This window comes from Dermacentor andersoni, chromosome 2 (genome assembly GCF_023375885.2).
Source record: "Dermacentor andersoni chromosome 2, qqDerAnde1_hic_scaffold, whole genome shotgun sequence".
In the NCBI taxonomy this organism is placed as follows: Eukaryota; Metazoa; Arthropoda; class Arachnida; order Ixodida; family Ixodidae; genus Dermacentor; species Dermacentor andersoni.
Window position 1 is genome coordinate 154,737,900 of NC_092815.1, and position 24,464 is coordinate 154,762,363.

Genomic DNA, 24,464 nt, shown 5'->3' on the forward strand with positions numbered 1-24,464 from the left:
TTTGGCGCGAAATTGCACGGAATGTAGGTATTTGTAGTTGAAATAAGCAGCTTTTGTGGCCTGATAATTTGTTACCTTGCTCAAATAATTGCATGTGCACTCCGCCATTGCACTTATGAAGACACAAAGCCAGCCACCGCGGTATTCCATTGGATATGAATGACTCTGTAGTGCTGAGCTCCTGTTCTCTTGTTCCATCACCACCGCAATTCGATGAAGGCGAAATGCACAAAAATAAAAGCTCGACAGAGACACCAAGGACTGCTTTTGTGTGGGAATGTGGTTGCGTTATAGTCCCTCTGGTAGAATGAACTTCTACGCTCGTTCTTTTTTCGCGCAAGCTATCACTTGCGTTTTTACTGCGCCTCGGTAAGGCCAAATGAAAACGCGCCAAGCGTCTGAACTTGTTCGCTTGTCCGCGAGAAGTTGATAACTAGAATGACGGCTCAGCGGCATTAATTTGCACAATAATGCTTTTTAATGCAAAAACATTATATGTCACTACATTACGCCAAAGTCGACGCAGTCGGCGGCGTGACTGAATGAATGTACCAAAAGTGGTCACGGCGCAAAAAAATAAAAAAAAACACGTCAAAAAATGCCGAGATTGACGCAAATATTTTTAGTGAGGTTCCTGTAAACAAAGCAATGCCTTTGATAAGAACATTTCGTAAATTTCTGTCAAGGCGGGAATCGAACCCGGGTCTCCATGGGGTGCGAGAAGAGCAAGATTCGCCGGAACCATGGCGGGTCCTTTTTTTGTGTGGCCACAATGAACAAACAGCACAAGCACCGAATAAAAATATTCGGGAACTAGTCTCTAAGAACTGGCCTTATTGTGTGAACCTGTTAATATTCGCGCATGTTTACCAATCCTTCAACCCTAGGGAGCCATTCAGGCTCTGAGGTTTGAAAGTGGTACACAGCCATAATTCGGCTGATGCTTTCCTTGAAATAGAGCCGTATCGGCTTCGCGTCTAGGACAGTGTTTCGAACTGTCATCCTCGATCCCCAAATGCAATGGAGCCTCAAGCGCATAATGAGGTCGAATCGAATGCCATCCTCATTTTCAACTATCAAAAATCTTATATCGAAAGCGTCCAAAGGCAGGTATTTCTCGAAGGTGCGTTGTAAGATATCCCAGAAGAAAAATGCTTCCCAACAATCCAAAAGTACATGCTCGATCATTTCTGGCTTGCGTAACAATTGCGCCGAGAGCATGACCCATTTAAACGGGTAAATACAGAATTACGTTTAAATTATGCTCAATTACATATTCCTGCTCCCAGTAGGCTAGGCATTATTGAGCTAGTGTATGTTAGTATTACTGTTTTCGATATGTTTCTATTAATACAATGTGCCATTCTTACTTTACAAAATGCAATAAATTTACGGCTGAACTTTGAGATCGCGTCTATAGGGAGTATCGAAGGCTTAATGAACGTTTGCTCTTTTCGCATTAATGTTTTCTCGAAAACGCTGCACGCGCAATTGAGCCTTCAATTGAGCTGCGTTCCAGCGCGTTCCAGCGCGTTGCTACGTGGCGCTCGAACGCGAGGGGCTCGAGCAGTGCATGAGCTGAAATCACGCTTACACGCGCAGTCGTTCGGCCGGAGCTTTTTCGTTGTCTGGACGGCGCACCGAGAGAACTGCGGAGGCAACGTCACTGCCCCGAGATTGCCGTGGCTGACCACGATCGTCTTCGCAGCAGCCAGCCTCAACGGTACGGTGCTGGCTTCCGTGGTTCTCTGTGGCAAACTGCACCAGGGTCAGGCCGGGACATGGATGAGGTCAGCCCCGTTCCGTTACTGCAGCCGGCTTTTTCGATGTTTCTCTCTACACCAGGCAATGCAGGCCCTGCAGCACTTCGTCCGCGGCTGGAAAAGTCGCTTGTTTATTGCTACTGCATCGGTGACAGGTACTGTGAGTCAAATTTCATATTCGAAAAAGAGCGGATGTGTACTCTGAACTATACAGTTAAACTTGTAGTATAAGCTGGAGACCTGGCAGATCAGATGTGTAGAAGCCCGCGAAGGGCAGGGCAATTTGTGCAAGAGAAATTTGTCACCAGCAGAAATTACAGCACGAAAATAAAAACGAAGCCCTTACTGGTTTATTGCAAAACTTTGCAATTGAAGAAAATTTCCTCCTGATCCGGTGATTCCTGTACCTAAATATTTTTTTTCTGTGAATCTTCCTTTACCTCGACTTGTTAGGAGTCATTAAAGAGACTATGTGTCATTAAAAACGGACAGTCCTTCCGATGGGTGTGAGGGCTCGCTTCTACGGACTCACTGTCTGTGATGTACCATTTGTTATCTTGGCATATATCTTCGAAGGATTGTTGTCAGGTCGTGTTTCACCGTCTCAAGCTAGAAATTCAGCCAGCAGACTGTGTTACTTTGGTGGTAAAGAGCAGCCAGTGATGCAACCAGAAGCACATTTCCAATCATTTGAGCAGTTTTCACCTTGTGGTGCGCCATCCTGTAGTACTGCCGTTGCAGCGTGGCTATTTAAACCACTAAATTAAAAAACAAATAGATCATCTTTAGTAATTAACCAAGGAGCTTACAGGCGCCAACAAGTTGAAATCTTAACCTGGAGTCGCCCTATATGGCATGCCTAATAATCAGACCACCGTTTTGCCACTGAAATCGCCCAAAATTAATTTTAGCAAAATAAATAAATATTCTTGGCTAATTCCTGGTAACCAGCTAACGAATTCGGATGGTTCTTTAATCACATTATAGATGTCACTCTGAATGAAGAAAGGGTGAAGGAAACATATTCGCATCGGGTAAGCTTAGGAATATCCATATCCCATGCCGTCTGGTATCGGTGAGCTCGGAAAACAAAATATCTCAAGACGAGAGACGCGCTGCAAATTTCAGTGAACGCGTGCTGCAGCCGCCTAGGTGGTCTTTCAAGAACAACTTTCACTCAGCACTAAAACTGTGTTGTAAGCGGCCTAGTACCAGATTACGAAAGGAGAAGCGCCATGAATTTAATTCATGAACGCGTCCCACAGCTCATATCTCGATGGACAGCTAGGACTTCTCCGCGGTCACTTTTTACAAGTTGAGGCTATACGGACAGGACCTAATGCGCCAAGCGTCTCAAAGCGCAAGCTTGCAAGATAGAAATTCGTAGAAGTGTTCATTTCGCGTTTCAGGCGCAAACGTGACTGGCCAGCGCTTCAAATCGGCGGTGTTTCTCTGAGGCCGCGAAGTATTCTATACGGCAATAAACTTGTTCTTTCTTTCACTGAAGTTACTCATTCTTTGTCTTAAATTCTTTACAAAGTCAGTCCTCGGTATATTGAGAATGACAGCCCACAAACAACCATCATGAAAGAAAACGTCGACAGCAAATGTTTATGTTAAGTCTTTACAAATTGACTATAACAAAAGATCGGCCGACGTAGCAGACCGCGCTTCTGCCAGAAAGCTCGACTTTGCGCATAGCGTTTTGCTCAGACGCCGCGGTGCGCGCTGTGCGTGTTCGCGACCTCTCTTCTTTACATGTTGTTACGTATTCGATGGCTAGACGCCGAGGGCGGCAGGACGACCGGCCCAGGGAACAGACGACCAACGCAGCGCCAGGAAGACAATCACGTTTATTCAGTCGGCGACGCGCTTTTTGAGCGCTAAGCAGCCAATCAGGGAGGGGCAAAAGGAAAGAAGATATTGTGGCAAGCGGGGCAATCTGATCTGTAGATTGCAACGGAGAAGGCGACCAGCACCGCGAATGTTACAATGTGTAACTATGGCGCGTTCCCTGTGCCCCACCAGGCGTTGCACCGTCGAGATCAATGCAGCGACCGCCTTTTCAGTTTTTGCTTCGACGCTGCAGTGCTCGCTGTGCCAACGCCTCCTTGGCTGTGCATGTTCGCGGCATCCATGCGCTTTTCGCAAGCCGCGTTCACGAAGTGAAACGTCACTTTTCTTTCTTTCAGGCATGTGTCCTTGGCCTAATAGATAGACCATCGGGCGTTTATGCCGTAGCGCAATTTCCAAGAGGTTGTTGTAGCGCGGCATTTTTACGTCGGTGTACAGCTGCGCAGCGGACAGCAGTAAGATTATCCCCACAGTGCAGGGAGAGGCTAGGCAGGCTTCTCTTTAAGATGGTTACACTAACATAGATCAACCAGATACTCGCACGTCACAAGTGCGCCAAATTAGATAGCCATAGCGAGCGATGTACGCGATGTGGCTACATGGTTTCCTACATGGTACATGGTGTCCTAGAGTGCAAATGAATAGTTATTGCGGTCAGTTTGCAAATATAAAAAAAGTAAGATAAACATTTTTGTTACTAGCTCCAACAGCTAACTCGTCACTCAGAGCATAAAAAGAGGTCTTAACTGTTACAATTTTAATTGCTCATGTGGCCCTTACGCAGGAGGGTGCATGAAACAAAGCACGGTACTAGTGAGGTTTAGCAGAGCGTTGGTTCAGCACCCCTCAGGTTATACGCGGACAGGTTAGTTACTTGAGTTCGCTTATTTAACAACCGTGTCTAGTAGTGGCGCCAGCGAGGCACTGCCAGTTTGCTGTGAAACGACCAGGAAACAAGTAAAAGCACCCTGACGCTCCTCCTAATTAGATTCGTAGCGCAACGTGCATGGCGTTCTACCAGAGACCCTTTTTCTACGCTCCCCTACCTGTCTGAGCTCCATGCGCGCTCAAATTATCCTTCCTTCTAACATTTCCGCTGAACGGCTGTGGGCAAATTGTTAGGATACACCGGTCTGAGTGCATTGGGCCGGTTCAGGCAAAACTAAACTTAAAGCTTGCTTAAACTATTTGGTGTCACGTCAGCATACAGTAGACGCATAATTAGTTGCCCAGCAGCTATGCCCTATTCCCGTACTTTCAGTTACGCACTACATATGGTCATATACGCAGGCTGACATTATCAGTTTGTTTATGAACGAATGAATTTACTTTTGGAATAAGATAAATTTATCGCACGTGTGTTGCATGAATGTCTACCGACCTCTTTAGTTTTGAGGTGTTCTATAAGTTTTTTCTATCAATGCATCGAAGCCTGCAACCATGCGCTACAGTGTGTGAGGCACTCTGACTCTATATGGGTGGCATTTTCTGGCTCAATGCTACACCACAGCTGGCCACTGCTTGCTCTGCAGCCGCTGCTAACCAATCGTGCAGGGCGAAAAAAAAAAAAGAAAGGCAGGTGGTGTCTATCACAGAGTGTTTACTGACACTGCGACACATCTGGTACTAGTATTCTTTAGTTACCATGAGAACGATGGGTGTAGTTCATGGATTTGCTATAATTGTCATTCTGGCTTCGATTTTTTGTACTTATCTTTAATAGGTTTATCTTCCCAAATGGCTAGCCACATTTTTTTTATAAACGGACGAAAGCAACAACTCTTTGCGCGATGGAAAGATCAGCATAATCGGTGCTAATTGCTACATTTATAATGCAATATTGTGTTAAACATAGTAAAGTAACAAAGTCATGTAAAGCAAGAACGAATTTAAGATAAATCTACGTACTTTCAACATTGCCACGCTGGCTAAACCGCCTTACTTGCTGCTGATGTGCACACTAGAGCCGCATATATTTCAAGTAATCTTTGCAGGAAACTCTATCGTATCTGCACACGTTCGACGGCTTCCATTATCAGAAGCACGAACACACATGCGCAAACCGTGTTCCCTTGAGATAGGGGCCTGCTGGCTATCGCAATACGGTGAAGGTGCGCTGTGGAAGTGTTACACTTTTACTAATCGGTGTCGAGCTTTATCACAATTCTTCTACATGCTTCCCAGGGCGCGTCTTGTTTTCTATTCCCGATCCGAAGATTGCTGCGTTTTGCTATTGCAACAGAAAGGTGCCTCATAATGTCAATCGTCATGCTTTTTCCATGGTGCGGTGGGCGAAAGCGATCGGTGGTGTGGCTGGCATTGTTTGCACACCGCACGTAGGTATGAAAAATACCGCTACAATATTTTGCCTCACACATTTGTGTCCCGTGATGCTAACTTCATTGACTGCTCAAAAGCTTTTCTTCACGCCAACAAACTTTCTCTGACGAGATTGTCAATGATTTATCTTAGTTGTGCCAATGTATTGGAACTATGATGAACAGCTACTAACGGAAAGAGGAGCTTAACTTTGCAATAATTTCTATTTGTTGCCAATGCACCCCGGCTTCATCCACTGCTGTTCGTATTTCCACTGATGCATTGTCAAAATTACGCTTAATCATTGATGCTCGCTTCGGAATGCCTTCACGGACGAGTACATGAGTGGCAGTTGTCCCGTAGCAGGTAACCCAACCGGGAATTTCAGTCTTTTTCCTTTTATGCGTGCTCCTCTTGCTTCTTCTCTTCACATGTATGTTTTGAAACAACAGGCGAAAAGCTTACAAAGAAATGGGAGAGAAAAAGGCCATAAAAACGTCAATTATCATTTAAAAGACCTTATAGTGGACAATAAGAAAGAAATAACTTAAGCTGTGTGGATATTATTGCCAACCCCTTAACTATGTTATTGAATACGACGTCGTGTCGCAAGGTAATTCTTGCACGCGATTGTAGCACCCGATGGAGAACAGTGCTTTGTTCGCCTCATGGCCTGCACCTTTACTCTAAGTCAGGAATAACCGTTGATAAAGAAAATATGCTCTGATATTTTAGAGGGGGGGGGGCGGTGAGTGACAAAACGGAAACTAAAGTTCAAGGCCTATGGCTATTTCACATCCACGTGAGAGAGAGACAATCATCATCATCATCTTCTCCTTCTTCTTCTTCTTCTTCATCATCATCATCATCGTCATCCTGGTTACGACCACTGCAGTGCAAAGGCCTCTCCCATACTTCTCCAACTACCCCGGTCAGGTGCTAATTGTGGCCATGTTGTACCTGCAAACTTTTTAATCTGATCCACCCACTTAACTTTCTGCCGCCCCCTTGCTACGCTTCCCTTCTCTTGGAATCCATTTCGTAACCCTTAATGACCATCGCTTATCTACCCTCCTCATTACATGTCCTGTCCATGCCCATTTCTTTTTCTTGATTTCAACTAAGATGTCATTAACTCAGTATTAACTCACTAAACAGTATAAATAAAATGCAGGGAGGTTAACCAGGACTAAGCCTGATTGGCTACGCTACACTGGAGGAGGAGTAATGGGGAGGGAATGATTAAGAGAATAGAAAGTCCACTGTGGATATCGCTGACGTGGTAGCTGTTTTCTGCCCTGTGTCACTGGCGGTCACTCAGTCCTGAACAAAGACGTGAGAAATACTTGTACTGACCAGGTGGTCAGTATTATCATCTTTAAAACTACGGATTCTTTCACCCCAAATAGAACCTTTAGCTTGCTATCATGTGCAATTCTTTATGGCCTGAAGGGTAAGCTTTTCAGTCGTACGCTCCAGCTCTCTTAGGAGCACTTAGGCATTTTTCTCACCCATAGCACCTCTTTGAAAGCCACACGAGAAGCCACTCACCCCCACCTTTAATTCCTTACAGTACTATTGGCTGGAGGCGGCCGCGTCAAGGGCTTCGCCGTCATCCTGAAGCTGCCAGGCCTGTTGCACCACCAGCCGCTCCGTAGATACGTCGTAAACTTGTTTACTGGTGGGCTACACCTCTTCTCATGTTTGCTCATAGAGATTTCCAGTAAGAAACTGGCCCCTTTGAAACCTACTAATAATTCGAACATATAGATTACCCTACGTAGATTATGTGCAGCGTCCAGACATTTAGCTATAGGTGCGTGAAAGGTCACGGTGAGCTTGAAGCACCAAGCATTGCGAAGCTCACACAGTGGGAATCAGGCGCGGCTTTCAGGCAGTATAAAAAATCAAAATCTTGCCAATTGGCCATTGTATTGCAGCAGGCCAAACCATGTAGCCGACAGTTGAGCGTATAGGGAACTTGTCTGATATGAGGAAATAGGTGAGGACACCTTTGTGGATGGAGAATAGGCACATGAGGATTTGGCTGCTGCCATATCTAATGCGAAGCATAGAGTTACGCACTTAGGACCACCTTGGCGTAGTAGTAATAGTGGTGCTAACTAGTTTGTCTGTTATAATAACGGTGTAGCTGAGAAACGGAAAAGAAGTTTCATCTTACCTGGCTGTAGGGGTCTAGAAGAACAACTAAGTCCTTAACGAACGCCTGCAGGAGGCGGAGAAGCGGATGGGGTGGAAGGCGGAGGAGTTAATGAAAGTAAGCGACGGCGACTGATAATAGTACAGATCGTGCGCAGCACAGACAAACTTTAAAATACTGCAACCTATGCAGGGGTCTTAACTAAAGTTAGCGAAGGTTTTAAGATATTCGTGTGCGCTATAAGATGACGCTAATAAAATCATGCGACTAGGCACTTCATGGAAAAAATACGGTTTTTGTTCAGTTGTGTTAACTGAATATTTAGTAAAAATTAATCTACTTGAACAGACTTGATATTTATAAATACGTTAGAGAAAAAGAGGCAAAAATAAAATGAAGGTCTATTTTAGGAAACATTCAATTCCGAAGTATTTATCTTTGTACCCAATGCACAGCCATTTTCTTCCATGGTCATGAAACAAGTCCATTGTAAATGAAAAAAAAAGAAACTGCACTTCACCGTACTCGCGAGCCGCCATAATAATGGTCAAAATATTACCATGTGCGAAAGGATGGTATATTTAAGGCAGCATACTGATAGTGAGAAAGTCGCTCGGCGAAGACAATTTCAGCTCCTTCATTGTGGTTATCACTACATTAACATCCACGCCTGTTTCATTTGGCAGCGTAACCTAGAAGCAGACGCGTACGTAGGCACCCTGTCACTTCCTCAGCGACAGCGCAGAGGATTAATGCATAGCACAAATACAACCAATGCTATTCCGAAGCGGCAGCGCGTGCTAGCGTGGCGATTTTCTATGCGTCGTCGAAGTTGTTTATGACGCGGAAAAAAAAAACGCAATAGACGAGAAGCTAAATACTGCGGAAATAACAGGTTTCCTGGAAAATTCAACATCCCCGTGGAACATTTTCTACAAATTTGTAAATTTGGAGGCCGAACTTGGACTTTTTTAGACTGAAGAGAATAAAACAGTCCGTCGACTTGCTTAGTAGAAAGGCCAGCAACAAAACTTGTCAGGTTCTCCTATATCGCCCCTGTGGATCGTTATGCTATGTGTGAGCGACTGCAGCTTAGACGAATATTATGAGTATCATTTCTTTACAAAAGAAAATGATTCGGTACAATAATAGCACGGGTTTTTGAGAGACAACGCAGCCAGCTTTCTTAAGCCATAAAGTTGTTGAAATGGAACATCGCTATGTTTCTCACCTTCTCAATTCATTTTACATCTCAAGTGCTGCTTTGCAAAATTTTCTATCGGATACCACCTCCTTGACACCAAGACTCATTTCTGCCAATACGGGAAATAGTGATACATGGTACGTCCCGTGGTTTGTATTAATTATAGGCTGCAGTCATTACAACATAATCTGCCATACATTTTAAATCGATATCAACGCGTCAATGCTTTTTTCATGCAAGGAACTTCGAACTCATTTTATAACGAAGTGATCCCCGGTTTCATTTCATTTTGTGTGTGCCTTGTGCTCTTTGATTCCCTTGAGCACTTTTTTTATTGTCGTGATTGCGTTGTCGTTTTTCAGAGCCAAGAGTATCTTTTGTAACCCCAGCATTTGTGCTGGTGTATCAAATATGTAGTTTTCAGTATCTAAATAGTGTTACTGTGTCGATGCACCCCCATGTTTGCCTTGTAAAGTACATGGGTCCCACTCCAGCTGTTTACAATGTCAACAATGATAGCCAAACTTTGTCAGTCTAATAATTGCATCTTGCACCGTGTTTTCGAAATCATTTTTTTTAGTTGTACAGCTTGGCTAACGTTATTTGGGGCATACTGTATACATGTTTTTTTCTAGAGATCCCGCAGTACGAACTGTTCGAGGGCCTCCGCGTCCAAGCAGTCCTTGCATGTGTTCGAGTAAGCGAGGTTCAGGAGTTGCATATCCTCTTTAGTCGATGCAAACAAACCCGACATGCAACCGCATCAACACTGTACCATGCTTCCCTGATATGCTCTGGCCAGCGCCTCTCTGCACGCTATTCGCGGGTTGGGGTGCATTGTGTGAGATTATAAGGCGAACAGCATGTCGTCGCTTTTCAGCAGAAAGGCGGATGATGGATGGCGGGCACCTGCCACAAACTTTCTGCAGACTCGCTGCCGATGAAATTGTTCTTTTTTCAGCGTGCATTGAGCTTTTGGGTGTTTTGTGGAGTGGTGTATGCGCATCGAGAATTGATGTGGGCCTGACCCGAGGTCGCAAGCGCAGTAGGCGTGCGTATGTTTTTCGTACAGCCGCAGTTTGTCCTCGCTGTTCTTCAACCGTGCCTATGTGATACCACTTATGTAAGAAGAAAGCAATAGAGGTAAGACAAAAGAGCTTGAATCGCAACTTTTTCATCTAGCCTCAGTTGGTCGAAGACATCCTTTCTCGCACTTGCCTAAATATGTGTGCACTTCTTCACCCTCAGACGTAAAGACTTACCGACAAAATTTTCACATACCTATCGTCTCACTCCGCGTAAGTGAAGGCGCGGACTTCCCCGGTAAGGCGCGCCGTTATGAGGGTGCTCGTATGCTACCTCTGCGTGGTCGCAAATTTTCCGAGCCCAGCGTATGATCGACTGGTTATGAAGGATACATTTTTGAACAACACAGTCTGAACGAAAGGGGAAGCATGTTTTATTTTCTTCCCACCCTATGGCACCCCGCGCACCCCACCCGCAATAAACAAATTACCGAAAACACTACAGGCATTCCACACTGCTGATTACGTTGCTGACATGTTCTTGATGAGAATGGTAGAAGAATCATTTCTTGGCGGTTAATAGGCACCACTACGTGCTCAAATTTCAGTAAAGCGACATTTGATAGCGTCTCTGGACTTTACGTAGCGGTGACATTCCTTCTTTGCTTTTTGAAGCGCTCGGCAATCTACACTTTATTCCGAAAATAACTCCGATCAATTAGTTTTGTTGCTCTCATTTTATTGTGATAAAATTTTTGATCAGGTCGGTTTTCTGCCGACTCTGTCCTCATCAGTGCAGGCTTAAAGAAATGTATTTCATAGATAGCTTTCAAAAGCACCGTCCTTTACCGGAAGCGTACGACATACTGCGAAGAGCTCGCGGTCTTCTGACGTTGTCCAAGTAGTTCATTGCGAATGCTTTGAAATGACACCGTCTGTGTAGCAAAGTAGTCCCCAGGGGACTCGAGACACTGCCTTTGTTTCGCAGTTAACGATCACCACGAGACTGCAGCCGGGCACCACATCACGCCTTGGCCCACCTGCGTGACATGGGGAGATGCCATCTGCCTAGAGGAGCTGACTCAGCCAACGGCTTTTCTATAGCACTGTTCGTGCATGCGTGGGATGTCATCGGTTCTCCACATGGCCGCACAGAGAAGCCACAAAGTCAAGGTCCAAGCACGAGGCCAGCCGGTCGTGGGCCATGGAATCCACAGTGGAGAGCGCACAAAATTTAGTATCCACAGGGCTTGCGGATGACGGCGAAGCAGGGGCCTACCGCCAAGGCGTGCCGCTAGCTACGGCTAATTATTACACCTGCAGGGCTTCAGGATGTTGGATTCCTGAACGACGAGTCCCCACCGTGCCGCGATCCCACGTGTTTATAGCTTCGAAAAGGCGGGCGCAGTTCTAGCTCTCCTTGCTGTGGTGGCGGTATATATTTGCGTGCTTTTTGCGTTTGTTTCCTATAGCAGCTATCCTTGCGCGAATTTCCGATTTTAGCGCATTTATGTGTATCTATCCTTTTCGGCTGGTATATATTTCTCGATTTAGGCGTTATTGTCTTCGTTATTTTTTATCGCTTAAACTTCTGCGTTATAGTTTATACGTTTTGAAGAGTTCCGGAAGGATCGCGAAAAGAGTTCCGGTAGGCTTTCCTAAGAGTTCCGGAAGGTTTGCCAACATCTTATTCCATCAAGCGACCTTCCAAACAACCATCCAGAAAAGCATAACATTGCTGTAGATTTATCAGTAGTGACTATTATTCACGCCTATTTCACAATGTAGAGCATTTAGGCGTGCATATTCGTTTCGGCTGGTATACACCTCTCGATTATTGCGTTAATCGTTAATATTTGTCGTTTAAAATTGCTGCGTCACAATTTATTCCTCTGAAAGAGTTCCGCTAGGCATTCTTAATAGTTCCGGAAGGTTTGCCAACATTTTATTTTGAGCTGGCGACCTTCCAAACAATCATCATCAAAAGCTAGACATTGCCGTAGATTTATCAGTAGCCACTGTCGTTCGCGCTTATTTGGGAATGTAGCGTATTTAAGTGTGCATATTGATTTCGTCAGATAGGTATCTATGGATTGATGCGTTAATATTTTAGCTAATATTTATCGTTTGAATTTCTGCCTTATAATTTATTATTTGGGAGAGTTCCGGAAGATTAGCGTTAGAGTTCTGGCAGGTTTGCCTAAAAGTTCAGGAACGTTTGCCAGCATGTTATTTCACCTAGCGACCCTCCAAACAGCCATCAACAAAAGCCAGATGAAGTCTCAAAAGAAGATTGCTATAGATTTAACATGTTCAAGTGCCGCCATTGTGAACCGCAGCCAGTTCGTACGAGGCTCGAGGCTGATGTGTTGCCTGCTCTCTCTTAAAAAGATCGTTCACGTTTGCTCTCAATTGTAGGGTAAATGCCCATGTATATTTCATGCGATTTGTGCAGTTCAATGTAAGCGTCATTATTGTTATTGTTTCTTGTATTTCTGTGTTATATTCATTGCAAGAAGATCTCGAAGGTTTGGTTGCAGGGACAACTGATAGTGATCTTCCACGCAAATATTAACAAAAGTGAGACTATGTCTAACAAACAACCTTGGTGTCGGTTCATTATATGTCAATCAAACGAACTGGCCTCGTCTTAGTTGAATCCATGCGAATTTCTTGCAAACTCAGGTTTTGGGACTTGTTTGTGGACAAGAACTGTGACTTTTCTGTGAAGGACTGTTGTTGTGTACCCGAGAACTATACAAGCACTTGCGCGCAACTCAACTTACAGTCGGTGCAAAACTTCGTGTAATGAGGAAATGTGACTGTTTCCTTTTTTTTTCGAGAAGGGCGAGGCCGTCAGGATACAAGCCTGAAGTGGTTTGTGGTATCATCCTGATATTTTTATATGGAAGCAGATATCGCCACTTTGAATTACAGTGGAATTGAAAAGAAAGAGCACCATTCAACGTGATTTGTTGCAAATTATTGAGACTACCATTTAGTATATGTGTTAATAAATGATATACGAGAGAATGTGATGCGTTTGGTTATACTTACTGTCCTATTCAACGGGACATTTCGTGGTAATATTTGCTTGCGCACGGGAGGTCACAGCTTTAATCTCTGTCTGGGTTGCACAGCCCACAAGCTGTGTTAAGGTGTGAATGTTAAATTGGCAGACGCGAGCGGACCTCAATGCCGTGATGTCACAAGAAGGAAGGCGATGCATGATGCATTCAGAGCGAAGAATGCTAATGTGAGGTTTATGCACAGGCAAAAAGATTATTGTAACAGGTGCTTCTATATACGACCAGATAGGGGTTGGCACAAACTGGCCGCATCTTGGGAGCACTTTAGTGTTGCTTGATCTTGCACCCATTTTTCGAGACGAATTATTGGCCATCATGCTAGCGCCGCGCAAGTTGCCATAAAATGTGTCGACTTCCAATATTTTGGGATTCGCTATATTTATACAGAACTTACTGGGAGAACAGGCTGGAGAATGGTATTGGAATATCATTGCTGAGAAAACGAGCATTTAAAATCAATTTGTGTACCAGGTCACTGTGGTTCATATTTCAACAAATTGGTAGACTCTCTTGCCTAACCTTCCCTGAATGGCCCTGTAATTTCCGTTTTGCCGTATTCGCGTACGTCGCCTAATCAAGATACAGAAAATATTGCCTTTATCAAACATCTACAAAACAAGCCGTCTTATCTAATTCGGAGTTCCTAGATGTTCACTTACGAGATTGCGATGCCGCATTCCACATTAAAAAATTTTACTTGCATAGGGCTGGTGCGACGCAGGCCCTCTCTCTCACTTCTGTAATGAGACAGTGACATTAGCTCATTTCTTGTAGTGCTGTCGTCGATTGCCTCTGAAAAAAAAAAAAAAAAAAAAACTCATGCCTCTGTTTACCCAACATGGAGCACTGACTTCCGCAATTATACTTTCTTGCCTGGTCTCCGCACTGCACATCAGGCGCAAGTATACTTGCCTTGTTAATATGCTGTTTCATTGGCAATACGAAAACATTGTTGTGATAACTTATATTAAGCACTCACTGCACTGCTGAATTGAGGGGGCCCTTTTTTATTCCATTGTATGATAGGTGCGAAGAGTTTTGCTGTTCATTGTATACGAAGGAAAGGGGGGGGGGGAGGAGGCGGCATCTCGGTGGGGTCACACTAACGACGTAACCACGCTTCATTATTCATTGCTCTGCGATAGCTAAAGCGGCCTCTATTCCTAATGCCCCCACCCCCTCTTTCTGGGCTAGAGAACGCACCCTTTGGGCTAGGCTTCGCACCCCTTGGGAGGAGTGCTTTGAGTCAGGCGTTCTGGGGAAGCAAAGTATAAAAGAACAAGTAGCGCGGAAGTTGAACAAGGAGAATAAATAGTGCCGTAACGCTCAGAAAAAGTTTACCACAATGAGATTTGAATCATATGCTCCACCAAGGTGAGCCGACGCTTTTCAGCGGCGCCATAAAATTATCCCGAATAAAGGAAAGAAATAACTATATCGATCTTCGTTGTTCTTTATAAGACTATTATTCTTATTTACAAATACTGCGATAATATACAAGATTATACAAGGTCGTTTCTTAAGTTTACAGTAAAAATTGAAACACAGAAGACGCTCATATAGACTCTAGTGTACACTGTTCTTTATCGCACATTAAATTATACGAAAGAAACTGCGCTGCTAATGTTACCTACTTCAACGGTAAAATACAGCGTTGACTGTGCATTATCCTCAATTGCATAGTCGTGTTACCCCTACGTTAAGCATCATTGCACTATTGGGCATTTTGATGACTTTTTGCGATAAATGTCCATTAATATATTCGGTGTCTATTACTTCGCAAGATGCAATTAAATTTACTACTCATTTTGAGATCTCGCCCAGAGTGAATCGCTAAGGCAATCTGGGCTTTCGGCATTCGCATTCTCATCGCGGTATTTTAGGTATACATTGCTTTATTATGATGATGATGATCCTAGTAAACGACACTTACCCTGAACCGTAGATTGGCTAAAATGCAGGTGGTACAAGAACCACGAAAGACCCGGTCTAAATGCATCAATCGCCTCAGCTCTTTGTACTGGCCAAAAGTGTATCTATATCTGAACCTATAATAACTGAATCTATAGTTACATGACAGCATTTTATCCCCTAAAATTTCCGTGGAAGATCCAGGGGTGTCTGTCAAGACAATCAGAAGTAGCGAACACCAGGTTCCCAGTCTGATCACCATAAGTGGTGATCAGACTGGATAGGATCGCGCAGCATACCGACGCGGCACGGGTGGATGCAGCCAAACGGGGGAGAACGAGCGGGGCGCACGCGAAGCCAGGAAGGATGGATGGATGGATGTTATGAGCGTCCCCTTGGGAACGGGGCGGTCGGTTGCGCCACCAAGCTCTTGCTATTATACTGCCTAATATCCTACCTAAGTTAAGCAATAAAAAAAATAAACACTGAACTCCCACACCCAAATTTTCTGATCTCCTATTGCTAACTGTGCTTTTGTACGTCTCCGTTTTTTGTCGTTTCCCTACTTTTCGTCCACCAATCCTCCTATCGCCTCTTACTAATGCCTATTGCGGGCATGTGTACTTTTCTACTGCTCCCGCTGAACCCAAGGGCTTCAAGGAGGCCAGTGTCACCTAAACCGTACGCTGGGTAGATGTCTTCACATTCTAATAAAACATGCTCCAATAGTTTCCCCAGCTTTACCGCAGCAAGTACATGCTTCTTGTTCCTTCTTATATCTCGCTTTATAGGCGGCCCTGATGCATGCGGCCCGGATGCATGCCCTCTCCAGTGGTGCGCGAGGCAGGGGGGTCAGGCGAGGGAGCATCCCCTCCTCGCCTAACCCCCCTGCCTCGCGCGCTGGTCGCTGCTAGGGTGCTTCGATGTCGTCCTCGCCCGCCGCTCCGTACAGAGTGAAGACAACTGCGGCGTCTAGTACGGCCTTGGCTACGCGAATCGCGCACGCCGCAGTAGACGCCTTGGCGGGCGCCGTAGGGACGCGTTGCGGGCGCTCGTCTGTCTCGTGTGCAGTTTGGCACTGCTTCACTGGCCTTACTCAAGCTTCGCTGGTTTCTGGTGCTTGCAATTACAGAGCCACACAAATTTTTGTTATGCCACCGATACAAATTGTTAAGGAAACGACTTCTAGAAATTCCGCTTGGCGAATTAGGGTTAATCTTATCATCAGAAAGAATGCTATCTTTCGGCACATCAAATATAGATTTCAGCCACAGGGACCTGGTTGATGACGTTTGCGGCATGCATAAAATGCACTAAACAAATAAATTTCTGATGTTTCAATTTTTGTTTGCTTTAGTATGCTTCCTTTCTTGTTTTAATCGGTTACATAATGCTTCCAAAGAGTAAGTAAACGTCTCAACAAGCCATTCTTGGCCAATCCCCCAGTTTGGGTCAGTCAGTCAGTCAAGAACTTTATTGAGGTCCTCAGGGGGTTTAAGCCGTTGGAGATCGCACGCGGGGAGCTCCTTGGGCCGAAACCGTAGGCGACGCCCAAGTTTGAGTATGAGCCATAATATAGTCTTCATCATCATCATCCAGCGCGTTGCCACGCGAACGTGCTCGAACAAGAGGGGCTCGAGCAGGGCATGAGCTCAAATCACGTTTCCACGCGCAGTCGTTCGGACGGCGCTTTCTCGTTATGGACGACAGCAGAGGCAACGTGGCTTTCCCGAGACCGTCTTCCCAGGCCTCGACCATCTTGCCAGCAGGCACCGTCAACGGTGGTGTGCTGGCTTTCGTGGTTCTCGTTGGCAAGCTCCACCAAGGCGACGCCGCGACTTGGCTCATGGCGGACCCGATCCTTTACTGCTCTCGGCTGTCTCGCCGTTTTTTCCCTATACCTGAGATGCAAGGTCGTGGATCAGAAGCAGCCGTCGTTCACCAGAGTTTCATCGGCGACAGGTACTGTGGGTGAAATTTTATGTAAACAGAAAAGGAGATATGCTGTCAAATGTACCGTTAGACTTGTACTTTACGCTGGATACCTGGCAAATTCGCTCTGTGGAAGCGCGCAAGGTAGATGCCAATTCTAGCAAGGGAAAAATTGTCATCAACGGAAATCGGAGCATGAAAATACAAAGGGAGCCCATTACGGGCTTATCCGAAAATATTGAGGTGGAAGAAAATTTCCCCCTTTTTCCTGGGATTGCTGTAACCAACTTCTTTCCCATCAAACTTCATCCACCTTCAGTAGTTACGAGTCGTTAAGCATGTCCTTTCTATGGGTGTGAGAACTCGCATATACGACTTGACTGTCTTTGATGTATCATTTGTCATATTGGCACATATTTCTGAAGCACTACTTGCTGCCGCGTGGTGTTTGTGTGGTCTTGTGATAGAAAGCAGTGAGCAATGCAACCAGCAGTGCTTTTCCGATGATGAGAGTAGCTCTCGCGTCTGGCGGCGTGATCCTCGAATACTGTCTTTTTAGAGCAGCAGTATAAACGATAAAATGAAGATTATTGGCTAATTTTGGGTAATTAGCTAACGAACTGTTATGGCTTTTGATACATGACGTTTGTCACTCTGAGTGAAGAAACGATATTCGAGAAACGAGTGAAGATACGAGTGAAGAAAGGATACTCGCATCGGGTAATCTTAGAAGTATGCATATCTCACGCGATCTGAAAATCAGTGAGCTAGCAAGGCCAACGCATTGAGACGGCAGATGCGTTGCATGTTGCACAGCCATCTGCACCCTTAATGGTGTTTTATTATCGCACTGGTCACACCCTAACCGTCAAGGCCTTACAAAAATATATAGAGGACGAAAGCGGAGCTCTAACTGGACGTGCGATGACAAACAACTTAGCTGAGAACCATCTAATCATTTTGACAGCCTTGGGAACACCGAAACATCCTGCGAGAGAATTTCACATGGATAAATATGAAACTCTCTTGTCTCATATTTGTTCGCCCAAGGCTGTCATAAGGATCATAGTTTTCAACTACGTCCTTCGTCATCGTACGTCTAGTTCAAGCACCATTGTCGTTATTTATATATTTCCGTAAGGCCATAGCGGTCATTGGGCTACCAGTGCGACAAGAAAAGACCCTTAAGGGCGTTAACGTTTTTACCATGTAGTTGGACTTTCAAGAGCAAGTGGAAGTTTTACCCAGCGTCAAAGCGGTGTTCAGTCACAGCACGTGAGTCGCTCGACCTTGTTGTAATGTTCCCTTGCGTCACAGTACGATGGGAGACGCGCAGCGAATTTCAGCCATGAATGCGCCCCGCAACTTATACATTCATGGCCACCTATATATATGACTTCTCCGCCGTCATAATTTATGTGTAAATTGTTGAGATGCGAGGCGAGGCTGACGCGACAAGGGTCTCAAAGCGCTAGCTTGCATGCGGGATATTTTCAGCAGTATTTGTTCCGCATCTTCAGGTATGCGTTGACGGCCTAATGGGTGCACCATCGGGCGTTTATGCAATGTCACAATTTCCAAGCGTTTGCAGTAGTGCGGCGTTTTGACGTCGATGTGCACTTGCACAGTTGTGAGCAGTCAAATTATTTGCACAGTGCAGGAACATGATAAGCAAGCTTATCTTTCTAGTTTGTTTTTGCTAGCATACATCGTTCGCGTGTCATACGTGCGGCAACTCAAATAGATATGACAAGGATAGTTCTTGACGCAGCCACCGAGAGCGTCTCTGCGTGTGTTATGATGTAGTGAAAATGAATAATTATCCCAGTCAATTGCCACTAGAAAAATTTCTAACGTTTCACTTCGTGACCGCGGATTACGAGCAAGCATATCGGTGCTGTTCCTAGGTAATTACGATAGCAATCATATGAACACTACATGCGTATTTCTACCGTCGTCGTCGCCTCGATGTTCTGTGTAAAGGCCGAGGCCGTTAACAACGTCTCCGAGTGTCGTATGCTGCATGTGTGAGCGTTCTCTGTGGCGCGCGTGAAAGCGTTCGACGGTGAGCCGACGATCGCGGCTCAATCTAGAGTGCTAAAAATCGGAAAGCGGGGAGGCAGCGCGCCGTCATCCATCGCGTGCATGGTGCCTCGAGGAGTGGAGAGAGGGGGGAGGGGCGGCGTTGTACTCCACCTGCAACTGCGAATTCTGCGGCCGCGCTCGCGCTGTCGTGAAAGCGATCGGCAGAGTGTACATTTACCGACGCCGCCGACGGCTCATAGCTGCATGGCGCTGTGTTCTCGCAGATGAGTTTGCGTCGAAGCGACATACAGCACGAATGTCATTTAGCTCGCTGCTGCTGCCGCGCTTCCTCACGGCAGTATCAGTTTCCACGGGCACGTTCACCACAGTTGGTATTGCCTGCCATTGTCGAGAAGCCGCCGAATTTGCATAAACGCCACCCGGTGGGATATCCGCCGTTCGACAGCCAAGTTGCGCTTGGGCGGACGCACGTACACGTTGGAAGTGGAGAGAGACCTGGACCTGACGTTTCCAGAGCGCGCTTTGACAGGTGCTGCAAACATTCAAGGCTGTTACGTCTCCTTCAGGAAACTTGCTGCAGGACGAGAGCCTACGCTTCGTACGCGATAAGGATATCTCGCAGATGCCAGAGACGATCACACACCCTACATGTGTACCCAAACAGGTTATTGCTGAAATCCCTGTTCTTGTGGCGCCCGCGTGAAGCCGGGTGCTGCGCTTCCGCTCGTCGCGCCAGACACTGCGCTGGGCTTCCAAACGGGCTTGACGATGTTGAACACTTTCTAAGCTACGTACAGCCTCTTGCCTAGCACACCCGCATTGTCGAAAGCTCCTAGCACGTTCCTCGGAAGTATCCTGGGCATGCGAAGTCTCCCAATTATTGCCGCACTTGCTCAGATTGAGCCCGATGGTTCGCGACGACTTCGGGGTGCGTCGACTCGCGGTCAGCCTGCAGCCGTTTGCGTTGGTGCTCCATCCTTCTCGCTCGGCACTCGGCCACTCGATCACGGCAGGAACCGGGTACCTCGAGAGCGCTCACAAAAACCGTATTAACTGCCAGAGGAGTCAACCTAGGTCAACTCAGCGTGCCTCCACCTACCTTCCTCCTCCGCCACGCTTGGTGTTGTTTCTGCATACCGTTTTATTTCACCGTTACCAAGACTCTCCTATAGGAGGCTTTAACTTGCCCCGCGCTCATCGCGCTACTGTGTACTTTCACCGGCGCGCGATGCTCTTCACATCCAGGCGGTTTCCTCCTTCGCGGCTTCCAACAAGCATTTGCCGATTTCACTAGGTGGCCAATTACGCTTGCGCGTAAAAGGCCTTAAAGTCGCCATATAATATGTAAAACCTCACACAGAGACAATTTAGTATATTTACAGACAAAAGTATATTTACAAAGGATAACTGCAGCGCTGGCAAGTTCAGCTGAGAGCTCGAGAGCCAGAGAGTGTTCGTTGTCTTCGTCGGGGCGCCTGCGTGCACCGTCCACAAGAAACGCGCAATATGCACTTATCAATATGTACAAAGCAACTTTTTATTTTCTGCCAATTTTCATCGCAAGTAAACGTGATGATAGGGACGGCTGAGAGCGCGAAAACTGTGTGATATACCTAAACCTGCTTAACTTTCGTGTGAGAAATTATTGTACTCAGCTGATGGTCAGAATTATGATCTTTCAACTGCAGCTTCTGTCGTTCCAGCCGTAGCTTTAGCTCGTGGTCGTGCACAGTCAACTTTTTACCGCCTTAAAGGTAACGTATTTAGCTTTGAGACAAGCCAAGACAGTCAATTTTTTTGCGACCTTAAGGGTAATGCTTTCCGCCATGAGACAAGCGACCACCTTTAGTGTCGCATAAATTTGGCATGCTTCTCGCCCATGACAACCCTTAATGAGCCACACGAAAACCCACTGACACGCATACTCATTGCCTTACAGAAACATTGGCTGGAGGCGGCCACCTGAAGCGCTTCTCCGCCATCGCGAAGCACTTAGGCTCCTTGCACCATCAGCCACCCCGTGGATTTGCCGTTTACAAGGTTACTGGTAATCTGAATTTCTTCTCCTCACAATTGCTTGATATGTATTGCCAGTAAAGGACAGGTTCCTTTGAAATATCCTAATAGTTATAACATAGATTACCTTAGATAGAACATTTGCAGCATCGTAGCTTTAGGCTATATTGCTGCGATTGAGCGCTGGCGCTTGAAGAGCGGTTGATTGCGGTATTCAGATGACGGGACTCTGGCATGTGGGTCGGACAGTATCAAGAAACAGACGCCATCCATTTAGCCATTACATGGTTAAACTGCGCACCATGTCGCTAACAGGTGACCGTGCAGAGAAGCAGAAGGTTAGGACACCTGTGTGCTTAGAGAGGCGGCGCCTGAGGATTGGGTTTCCCTCATGTCGAATGCGAAAAAGCATAGAGGGACGTGATCACAACGACCTTGGCTTAGTAATAGTAGTGGCGCTAACTTGCTGTTTCATTATATTCATGGTGTAATGGAGGAAGTGAAGCAAATTTTTGCTTCCCGGGCTGTAATGGTCGAGAAGCACACCTTACTTTCTAACGGCGGGCTTCAGGAGATGGAGAAGGGGAGGGGGTAATAAAAGTAACAACAAGGATTAATAAATTAACAAACTGTATGTCGCACACAAAAGCTCAAAAGAACAGAGCGAACTACAAATACGTCCCAGCTAAAGTTAGCCACTTTAGGCTGCGCTTTATTATGCCACGAATAAAGCCATGTAAATTGGCATTCTAAGCGCAAACATTTTTTCACATCTTAGTAGTTGTATAATGAGCTAATATTAATCCAATTTGCGTGGGGTATGCATAAAGAAAGTTAGAGAAATACTTCCAAAAGGAAAACTGAGAAGTGCGTTAGGAAAAGTGCGTTTCCAGTGAATTATGTTCCTGGCCGAATGCGGAACCGATTTTGCCGCGCTTATGAAAGAACTCCACAAAATATGAAAAAGTGGATGTGACTCCGTATTCGCGGTATCACAGTCGTCTAAATATTGCCACGTGTGAACAGACTGCACTTTTAACGCAGTATGCTAGTACTCAGAAAGTCGCACGGCTGAGGTGATTTCATATTTCAAACAAATTGACATGCTTGCTGCATGTATGCTCGTTTCATCACTGCATAAGGTGTCCGTGCTGACGTTGGCCAAGCTCTTCAACGAGAAAAAGGATTCGGAAAACGAACTTCAAAGTAAGAATTTTAGATCTTCGGTATTCGGTCGTCAGACCACTGCAGCAGCCAAACGTCGTCGGTCTTATAATTGTATCTAGCACCGTGTTCTTGAATAGGTATATGTTTTTTTTTCGTTGAACTGCTTGATTAACGTTATTTGGGACACATAGTATACATTTCGTTTGTAGAGCTCTCGCAGCTCGCGAATGCCCGGTAACCGCACACGTGAGGCGTTCAGTTGTCGGTGGGCAGCCCTTTCGCTCACTTCCTTCCGCTAAGACGAGAATGCGCGGCGCCGCAGTACGAACTTTTCGAGGATCTCCACATCCAAACAGTTCTTGCATATGCTCGAGTAGGCGAGGTTCAGGAGTTGCATGTGCTGTTTTGTACATGCCAACACGCCGAACACGCAACCGTATCAACCCTGTGCAATGCTTCCCTGAAATGTTCTGGCCAGCGGCTCTCTGCACGCTATTTGCGGGTTGTGGTGCGTTGTGTAACATTAAAAGACTAATCATATGTAGGCTTATCAGCAGGCAGGTGGATGATGGATGGCAGGCGCGTGCTGCAAGTTTTCCGCAGATTCTTGCCGATGAAATTGTTTTCGGCGTCAGGGGATCCATGAAAATCGGTCCCCTGAACACGAGTGGGGTGAGCTTACCGCCTATGTCACGCAAGACGTGTACACCGCTGTTCTTCTTTCCCCCGCATGCGGCTGAAAGCCGCGCAGGAATCGCACATGACCGAACATTTTCGTGGCTCTGTGCGCATGACGTTAAGAAACGTCCCCAGTAGATGACAGCTGTTGTGTCGCTCGTTGCTTCGATGCTCTAAAGAGCTGGAATGACTGCCGCACTGGCTGATTTCCCTCCACCCGTCTGGAGGCGATCGATCTACACTTCCAGATAGTCGTGTAGTTTTTCCTTAAGAAGCAGTCTCTCAAACTCCTTCAGGGTGCATTAAGTATTTGGCTTTTTTTTTTTGCACAGTGGCCCGTAGGGTACTATACGTATCGAGAGTCGGTGTGGGCCTGACCGGAGCTTGTAAGCGCAGTAAGGGCGCGTGTGTTTTTCGTACAGCTGCAATTTTTCCTCATTATTTTTCAACCGTGCAGATGTGATGCCACTCATGTAAGGAACCGATAGAGATAACATAAAACAACTTGAACCGAAACTATCTCATTTAGCCTCGCTTGGTGGAAGACACCCTTTCTCGCCCTCCCGTCAAGGTGAGTGCACTGCCGCACGCTCGCACCTAAAGAATTACCGAGAAAATTCTCAACTGACAAACGCCTTACTCTGTGTAATTGAATGTCCCTGGAAGGCACGCCCTCATAAAGGTGCTTATGTCGGCTTACCTCTCATCATCATCATCATCATCATCATCATCATCATCATCATCATCATCATCATCATCATCATCAGCCTGGCTACGCCCACTGCAGGGCAAAGGCCTCTCCCACACTTCTCCAACTACCCCGGTAACGTACTAATTGTGGCCATGTCGTCCCTGCAAACTTCTTAATCTCATCCGCCCACGTAACTTCCTGCCGCCCCCTGCTACGCTTCCTTTCCCTTGGAATCCAGTCCGTAACCCTTAATGACCATCGGTTATCTTCCCTCCTAATTACATGCACTGCCCATGCCCATTTCTTTTTCTTGATTTCAACTAAGATGTCATTAACTCGCGCTTGTACCCTCACCCAATCTGCTCGTTTCTTATTCTTTAACGTTCCACCCATCATTCTTCTTTCCATAGCTGGTTCAATCATCCTCAATTTAAGTAGAACCCTTTTCGTAAGCCTCCAGGTTTCTGTCCCGTACGTGAGTACTGGTAAGACACAGCTGTTAGACACTTTTCTCTTAAGGGATAATGGCAACCTGCTGTTCATGATCTGAGAATGCCTGCCAGACGCACCCCACCCCATTCTTATTCTTTTGATTATTTCCGTCTCAT

The 24,464-nt window shown here is 45.9% G+C and overlaps 1 long non-coding RNA gene across 2 annotated transcripts; it reads left to right on the plus strand.

The window, feature by feature from the left end:
• Positions 1 to 1,572: 1,572 nt before the first annotated feature.
• LOC126540567 (uncharacterized) lies at positions 1,573 to 13,359 on the plus strand. Of its 2 annotated transcripts, none has more exons than XR_008614549.1 (3): positions 1,573 to 1,923; positions 7,510 to 7,617; positions 11,315 to 13,359. It is a non-coding gene; the product is annotated as an uncharacterized lncRNA (long non-coding RNA). The 2 variants fall into 2 exon arrangements; XR_008614548.1 differs by having other exon boundaries at positions 1,573 to 1,918.
• The last annotated feature ends 11,105 nt before the right edge of the window (positions 13,360 to 24,464 follow it).